Raw genomic sequence first — 7,352 nt, 5'->3', positions numbered from 1 at the left:
TGCTACTACTACTACTGCTACTACTGCTGCTACTACTACTACTACCACCACCACTACTACTACTACTACCACCACCACTACTACTACTACTACTACTACTGCTGCTGCTGCTGCTACTACTGCTGCTGCTGCTACTACTACTACCACCACCACCACCACCACCACTACTACTACTACTGCTGCTGCTACTACTACTGCTACTACTACCACCACCACCACCACCACCACCACCACTACTACTACTGCTGCTGCTGCTGCTACTACTACCACCACCACCACTACTACTACTACTGCTGCTGCCGCTGCTGCTACTACTACTACTACTGCTGCTGCTACTACTACTACTACTGCTGCTGCTGCTACTACTGCTACTACTGCTGCTACTACTGCTACTACTGCTGCTACTACTGCTGCTGCTACTACTACTACTACTTCTGCTGCTGCTACTACTGCTACTACTGCTGCTACTACTACTACTACTACCACCACTACTACTACTGCTGCTGCTACTACTACTACTACTGCTGCTGCTGCTACTACTGCTACTACTGCTGCTACTACTACTACTACCACCACCACTACTACTACTGCTGCTGCTGCTGCTACTACTACCACCACCACCACCACCACCACCACCACCACTACTACTACTACTGCTGCTGCCGCTGCTGCTACTACTACTACTACTACTGCTGCTGCTACTACTACTGCTGCTACTGCTACTACTACTGCTACTACTGCATCTACTACTACTACTACCACCACCACCACCACCACCACCACTACTACTGCTGCTGCTGCTGCTACTACTACCACCACCACCACCACCACCACCACCACCACTACTACTACTGCTGCTGCTGCTGCTACTGCTACTACTACTACTACTACTACTACTACCACCACCACCACCACCACCACCACTACTACTACTACTGCTGCTGCTGCTACTGCTACTACTACTACTACTACTACTACTACTACCAACACCACCACTACTACTACTACTACTGTTACTACTACTACTACTCCTACTGTTACTACCACTACTACTACTACTACTACTACTGCTGCTGCTCCTACTACTACTACCATCACCACCACCACCACCACCACTACTACTACTGCTGCTGCTACTACTACTACTGCTGCTACTACTAATACTGCTGCTACTACTACTACTGCTGCTACTACTACTACTGCTGCTACTACTACTACTACTACTGCTGCTGCTGCTACTACTACTACTGCTGCTACTACTACTACTACCACCACCACTACTACTACTACTACTACTGCTACTACTACTACTACTGCTACTGCTGCTACTACTACTACTGTTACTACTGCTACTACTACTACTACTACTACTACCAACACCACCACTACTACTACTACTACTGTTACTACCACTACTACTACTACTGTTACTACCCCTACTACTACTACTACTACTGCTGCTGCTCCTACTACTACTACCATCACCACCACCACCACCACCACTACTACTACTGCTGCTACTACTACTACTGCTGCTGCTACTACTACTACCACCACCACCACCACCACTACTACTGCTGCTGCTGCTACTACTACTACTGCTGCTACTACTACTACCACCACCACCACCACTACTACTACTGCTGCTGCTGCTACTACTACTACTGCTGCTACTACTACTACTACCACCACCACTACTACTACTACTACTACTGCTACTACTACTACTACTGCTACTGCTGCTACTACTACTACTGTTACTACTGCTGCTACTACTACTACTACTACTACTACTACTACCAACACCACCACTACTACTACTACTACTGTTACTACCACTACTACTACTACTGTTACTACCCCTACTACTACTACTACTACTGCTGCTGCTCCTACTACTACTACCATCACCACCACCACCACCACCACTACTACTACTGCTGCTGCTACTACTACTACTGCTGCTACTACTACTACCACCACCACCACCACTACTACTACTGCTGCTGCTGCTACTACTACTACTGCTGCTACTACTACTACTACCACCACTACTACTACTACTACTACTGCTACTACTACTGCTACTGCTGCTACTACTACTACTGTTACTACCACTACTACTACTACTACTACTGCTGCTGCTCCTACTACTACTACCATCACCACCACCACCACCACCACTACTACTACTGCTGCTGCTACTACTACTACTGCTGCTACTACTACTACTGCTGCTACTACTACTACTAATACTGCTACTACTACTACTACTGCTACTGCTGCTACTACTACTACTACTACCACCACCACCACCACCACTACTACAACTGCTGCTGCTACTACTACTACCACCACCACCACCACCACTACTACTACTACTACTTCTACTACTACTACTACTGTTACTACCACTACTACCACTACTACTACTACTACTACTGCTACTACTACTACTACCACCACCACCACCACTACTACTACTGCTGCTGCTGCTACTACTACTACCACCACAACCACCACCACCGCTACTACTACTACTTCTACTACTACTACTACTGTTACTACCACTACTACTACTACTACCACCACCACCACCACTACTACTGCTACTGCTGCCACTACTACTACCACCACTACTACTACTGCTACTACTACTGCTGCTGCTGCTACTACTACTACTAAAACTACCACCACCACCACTACTACTACTACTACTGCTGCTGCTGCTGCTACTACTACCACCACCACCACCACCACCACCACCACCACTACTACTACTACTGCTGCTGCTGCTACTGCTACTACTACTACTACTACTACTACTACCAACACCACCACTACTACTACTACTACTGTTACTACTACTACTACTCCTACTGTTACTACCACTACTACTACTACTACTACTACTGCTGCTGCTCCTACTACTACTACCATCACCACCACCACCACCACCACTACTACTACTGCTGCTGCTACTACTACTACTGCTGCTACTACTACTACCACCACCACTACTACTACTGCTGCTGCTGCTACTACTACTACTGCTGCTACTACTACTACTACCACCACCACTACTACTACTACTACTACTGCTACTACTACTACTACTGCTACTGCTGCTACTACTACTACTGTTACTACTGCTACTACTACTACTACTACTACTACCAACACCACCACTACTACTACTACTACTGTTACTACCACTACTACTACTACTACTGTTACTACCCCTACTACTACTGCTACTACTGCTGCTGCTCCTACTACTACTACCATCACCACCACCACCACCACCACTACTACTACTGCTGCTGCTACTACTACTACTGCTGCTACTACTACTACCACCACCACCACCACCACTACTACTGCTGCTGCTGCTACTACTACTACTGCTGCTACTACTACTACCACCACCACCACCACTACTACTACTGCTGCTGCTGCTACTACTACTACTGCTGCTACTACTACTACTACCACCACCACTACTACTACTACTACTACTGCTACTACTACTACTACTGCTACTGCTGCTACTACTACTACTGTTACTACTGCTACTACTACTACTACTACTACCAACACCACCACTACTACTGTTACTACCACTACTACTACTACTGTTACTACCCCTACTACTACTACTACTACTGCTGCTGCTCCTACTACTACTACCATCACCACCACCACCACCACCACTACTACTACTGCTGCTGCTACTACTACTACTGCTGCTACTACTACTACCACCACCACCACCACTACTACTACTGCTGCTGCTGCTACTACTACTACTGCTGCTACTACTACTACTACCACCACTACTACTACTACTACTACTACTGCTACTACTACTACTACTGCTACTGCTGCTACTACTACTACTGTTACTACCACTACTACTACTACTGCTGCTGCTCCTACTACTACTACCATCACCACCACCACCACCACCACTACTACTACTGCTGCTGCTACTACTACTACTGCTGCTACTACTACTACTGCTGCTACTACTACTACTACCACCACTACTACTACTACTAATACTGCTACTACTACTACTACTGCTACTGCTGCTACTACTACTACTACTACCACCACCACCACCACCACTACTACAACTGCTGCTGCTACTACTACTACCACCACCACCACCACCACTACTACTACTACTACTTCTACTACTACTACTACTGTTACTACCACTACTACCACTACTACTACTACTACTACTGCTACTACTACTACTACCACCACCACCACCACTACTACTACTGCTGCTGCTGCTACTACTACTACCACCACAACCACCACCACCACTACTACTACTACTTCTACTACTACTACTACTGTTACTACCACTACTACTACTACTACCACCACCACCACCACTACTACTGCTACTGCTGCCACTACTACTACCACCACTACTACTACTGCTACTACTACTGCTGCTGCTGCTACTACTACTACTAAAACTACCACCACCACCACTACTACTACTACTACTGCTGCTGCTCCTACTACTACTAAAACTACCACCACCACCACCACTACTACTACTACTACTGCTGCTGCTGCTCCTACTACTACTAAAACTACCACCACCACCACCACCACTACTACTGCTGCTGCTGCTGCTGCTACTACTAAAACTACCACCACCACCACCACTACTACTACTACTAAAACTACCACCACCAACACCCCTACTACTACTGCTGCTGCTGCTACTAAAACTACCACCACTACTGCTACCGCTACTACTACTACTGCTGCTGCTACTACTAAAACTACCACCACCACCACTACTACTACTACTACTACTAAAACTACCACCACCACCACTACTACTACTACTACTAAAACTACCACCAACACTAATACTGCTACTACTACTGCTGCTACTACTACTGCTACTATCGCTACTACTACTACTACTACTACTACTAAAACTACCACTACTACTACTAAATCTACCACCACTACTACTACCGCTACTACTACTACCGCTACTACTACTAAAACTACCACCACTACTACTACTACTACTACTACTGCTACTACCGCTACCACTACTACTGCTACTACTACTACTACTAAAACTACCACCACTACTACTAAAACTACCACCACTACTACTACTACATCTACTATTAGTACTACTACTACTACTGCTGCTGCTGCTACTGCTACTACTACTACTATGTTAAATCACCTGTTACAGTAAATTATTCACCTGGTCCAGTAAGTTAATCACCAGGTCCAGTAAGTTAATCACCTGTTACAGTAAGATAAATCACCTGTTACAGTAAGATAAATCACCTGTTACTGTAAGTTAAATCACCTGTTATTCACCTGGTCCAGTAAGTTAAACACCTGTTACTGTAAGTTAAATCACCTGTTACAGTAAGTTAAATCACCTGTTATTCACCTGGTCCAGTAAGTTAAACACCTGTTACTGTAAGTTAAACACCTGTTACAGTAAGTTAAACACCTGTTACAGTAAGTTAAATCACCTGTTATTCACCTGGTCCAGTAAGTTAAACACCTGTTACTGTAAGTTAAATCACCTGTTACAGTAAGTTAAACACCTGTTATTCACCTGGTCCAGTAAGTTAAACACCTGTTACTGTAAGTTAAACACCTGTTACAGTAAGTTAAACACCTGTTACTGTAAGTTAAATCACCTGTTATTCACCTGGTCCAGTAAGTTAAACACCTGTTACTGTAAGTTAAATCACCTGTTACAGTAAGTTAAATCACCTGTTATTCACCTGGTCCAGTAAGTTAAACACCTGTTACTGTAAGTTAAACACCTGTTACAGTAAGTTAAACACCTGTTACAGTAAGTTAAATCACCTGTTATTCACCTGGTCCAGTAAGTTAAACACCTGTTACTGTAAGTTAAATAACCTGTTACAGTAAGTTAAACACCTGTTACAATAAGTTAAATCACCTGTTACAGTAAGTTAAACACCTGTTACAGCAAGTTAAATCACCTGTTATTCACCTGGTCCAGTAAGTTAAACACCTGTTACTGTAAGTTAAATCACCTGTTACAGTAAGTTAAACACCTGTTACAGTAAGTTAAACACCTGTTACAGTAAGTTAAATCACCTGTTACTGTCAGTTAAATCACCTGTTACAGTAAGTTAAATCACCTGTTACAGTAAGTTAAATCACCTGTTACAATAAGTTAAATAACCTGTTACTGTCAGTTAAATCACCTGTTACAGTAAGTTAAACACCTGTTACAGTAAGTTAAACACCTGTTACAGTAAGTTAAATCACGTGTTACAGTAAGATAAATCACCTGTTACAGTGAGATCAATCACATGTTATTCACCTGTTACAGTAAGTTATTCACCTGTTACTGTAAGTTAAATCACCTGTCACAGTAAGTTAAATCACCTGTTACAGTAAGTTAAACACCTGTTACAGTAAGTTAAATCACCTGTTATTCACCTGGTCCAGTAAGTTAAACACCTGTTACTGTAAGTTAAATCACCTGTTACAGTAAGTTAAATCACGTGTTACAGTAAGATAAATCACCTGTTACAGTGAGATAAATCACATGTTATTCACCTGTTACAGTAAGTTATTCACCTGTTACTGTAAGTTAAATCACCTGTCACAGTAAGTTAAATCACCTGTTACAGTAAGATAAATCACCTGTTATTCACCTGTTACAGTAAGTTAAATCACCTTTTACATTAAGTTAAATCACCTGTTACAGTAAGATAAATTACATGTTATTCACCTGTTACAGTAAGATAAATTACATGTTATTCACCTGTTACAGTAAGATAAATCATATTTTACATTAAGTTAAATCACCTGTTACAGTAAGATATTCACCTGTTGCAATAAGTTATTCACCTATTACAGTAAGATAAATCACGTGTTATTCCCCTGTTACTGTAAGTTAAATCACCTGTTACGCTAAGTTAAATCACCTGTTACAGTAAGTTAAATCACCTGTTACAGTAAGATAAATCACCTGTTATTCAACTGTTACAGTAAGTTAAATCACCTTTTACATTAAGTTAAATCACCTGTTACTGTAAGTTAAATCACCTGTTATTCACCTGGTCCAGTAAGTTAAACACCTGTTACTGTAAGTTAAATCACCTGTTACAGTAAGTTAAACACCTGTTACAGTAAGTTAAATCACCTGTTACTGTAAGTTAAATAACCTGTTACTGTCAGTTAAATCACCTGTTACAGTAAGTTAAACACCTGTTACAGTAAGTTAAATCACCTGTTATTCACCTGGTCCAGTAAGTTAAACACCTGTTACTGTAAGTTAAATCACCTGTTACAGTAAGTTA

The sequence above is a fragment of the Lampris incognitus genome, chromosome 5, assembly GCF_029633865.1.
Source record: "Lampris incognitus isolate fLamInc1 chromosome 5, fLamInc1.hap2, whole genome shotgun sequence".
In the NCBI taxonomy this organism is placed as follows: Eukaryota; Metazoa; Chordata; class Actinopteri; order Lampriformes; family Lampridae; genus Lampris; species Lampris incognitus.
Note: the sequence above shows the minus strand (reverse complement) of the source record.